Below are 2,604 nucleotides of genomic sequence, written 5' to 3'. Positions count from 1 at the left end.
TCTCTCTTCAACATCTTGTACTCCATAGCTGAGGCTTATTAACTATGAGGTTTTGTTTGACGTCCTAAACTTTTCCAGTTTTATTTCAGTCTGGGCTCTCTTTAGCAATTCTGTTGTTGTTGTTGTTGTTGTTGTTGTTGTAATCACCATTTTCATTGTCGTTGTTGTTGTTGTTGTTACATTCTACTGAATGCTCTCCTTGGAGATTGCAGAAAGCTGTTTCTTTTCTGTGCAGCAATTGGAAGTCCAGAAATTCACCATGTCCATTATCAAGATTCATCCAAGCAAGATCTTTGATTCTCATGGAAATCCCATGGTTGAAGTTGATCTCTGCACTTCAAAAGGTCTCTTTCAAGCTGCTATACCCACCATCTTGCCAGTCCCACCTTTCAGTGTGATCAAAGACTGGAAACAAGCTGCCCATACAAGAATTCACAATCTTCCTTGTTGGGGCATCCAGTTTCCATGAAGTGCTATGCATTGGAGCAAAGGTTTACCACAACCTGAAAAATGCCATCAGGGAGAAATACAGGAAGGGTACTACCAATGTGAGTGATGAGAGCAGGTTTGCACTTATCATGAACAAAAAAGAAGCACTTGAGCTGGTGAAGGTTGCAATTACAAAGGCCAGCTACACTGACCAAGTCACTATCAGCATGGATAGATGGCTGCCTCTGAATTCTTCAGATCTGGTAAGTATGATCTGAACTTCAAGTTTCTTGTGACTCCAGCAGGTACATCTCACCCAAACATCTGGCTGACCTATCTAAGTTCTTCATCAAAAAAAAAAAAAATGTGAAAAGCTGGGCAGTGATGGCTCATGCCTTTAATCCCAGCACTTGAGAGGCAGAGGCAGGCGAATTTCTGAGTTCAAGGCCAGCCTGGTCTACAGAGTGAGGTCCAGGACAGCCAGGTCTACACAGAGAAACCCCATCTCAAAGCTACACCTGACCACTGGAAGCTCAGCTGGAAATCCCTGCTTTGTAATCAAGTGATCAGTCTAAATAATTGTTTACAAATACAAAAACACAAAACAAAAAAAAAGTTCTTCATCTAGGAGTATCCAGTGATGTTCATGGAAGACTACTTTGACCAGGACGACTGGGAAGCTTTGCAGAAGTAGTTCACAGCTTGTGCAGGCATACAGGTGGTTGGGGATATCTCACAGTAACCAATCCTAAATGGATTGCCAAGGCTGTGGGAAAGAAGTTCTGCAACTGCTCAAGATGAACCAGATCAGCGATATGACCAAATCTCTGCAGGAGTGTAAGCTAGCAGTCCAATGGTTGGCATGCCATGGTGTCCCACATCGCTCTAGGGAGACTAGGGATATTTTCATCTCTGACCTTGTGGTAGGGCTCTATACTGAACAGAACAAGACTGGTGCCTCTTGTTCATCTGAGCAATTGATTGGCCAAGTACAATCAGGTACTTAGAATCAAGGAAGAGTTGGATGTCAAGGCCAAGGTTGCTAAGCAGGTCCTTCAGGAATCACCTGGCCAAGTAAAGTGTGGGCTGGAAATCCCTAGAGCCATCAGCTGCTTAGACCCCGTCCTAATATCATTGAGGCAGCTCATTGCTGGCCCAGTTCTTGACCCTCCAATGACAATGGTTCCTTAGATGTTGGAAGCTACACCTGACCACTGGAAGCTCAGCTGGAAATCCCTGCTTTGTAATCAAGTGATCAGTCTAAATAATTGTTTCTATCAACTTACTTCCCAGCTAGTGTCTGGAACCCTTGTAACTCCACCTTAATCTCAAGAAATGCCACTGGCAAGACTCTGCCCACAGTGGTTCTACATGCAGAAAAGAAAAAAAAAGATTTGGTGATCACTAATTAATTAATTGTACATTCATACCTTTAATTTTTCAATATTTTATTCAACTGTGTTTTCACAGAATTCATTATTCATATTATCTGTAAGATCCTTGAACATTTTCATAATTGCCATTTTTTAAGCCCTTGTCTTATGCTTCAGCTATATTGTATTTCTCAAGGCCTACTATAGAAGGATTACTGGCTTCTGGTGGAGGCTTGTCTTGGCTGTTTGCTTTTGTGTTTTGCTCTGAGGTCTAAGCATTTGGAGCTATGATGTTTGAGATGTTTCTTGCTGTTGGTAGCTGATCTTGTTGAGTGGGTGTTCTGTTCTTTGGTGGCTGTTACCCCCTCTGGATCCTAAGCAAGCATCGTGGCTATAGGATCTCTGGTAAAGAGTACTTCTGTGGATAGGTCATTGGCAGAAAGGAATGGAAATGGGCTAGAAGGAAAAGCTGTGGGAAAGAGCTAGAGGGATGTGTCCACACCAGGAGTCAGAATCCCCAAGGGATATAGGTGTGGGGAAAGGGGCTCTGGTAAACAGGCTGCAGCTGGATAAATAATAAGTCTGGACACAGGGGTGAAATGGGGAACCAATGGTTCTGCACCAAAATGTGGAGTCACTAGTGAGCAGAGTTCAGTTGGGAGGAAGAGCTTCTGCAAAAAGGTTGCTACAGGACTAGGAGTAAAGTCTGGAGAAAGCATAATGACAGACAGGAAGAATAGTTAGAGCTGCCTGCCTGAGTTCCAGTCCAGTGTGGTCACTGGGATCTCTGGTAGAAAGTATT

The 2,604-nt window shown here is 43.3% G+C and overlaps 1 pseudogene; it reads left to right on the top strand.

The window, feature by feature from the left end:
* The first annotated feature begins 259 nt into the window (after positions 1-259).
* Positions 260-1,507, top strand: LOC116084287 (annotated as a pseudogene).
* The last annotated feature ends 1,097 nt before the right edge of the window (positions 1,508-2,604 follow it).

The sequence above is a fragment of the Mastomys coucha genome, unplaced genomic scaffold, assembly GCF_008632895.1.
Source record: "Mastomys coucha isolate ucsf_1 unplaced genomic scaffold, UCSF_Mcou_1 pScaffold9, whole genome shotgun sequence".
In the NCBI taxonomy this organism is placed as follows: Eukaryota; Metazoa; Chordata; class Mammalia; order Rodentia; family Muridae; genus Mastomys; species Mastomys coucha.
Note: the sequence above shows the minus strand (reverse complement) of the source record. Positions and strands in the feature narration are given on the sequence as shown.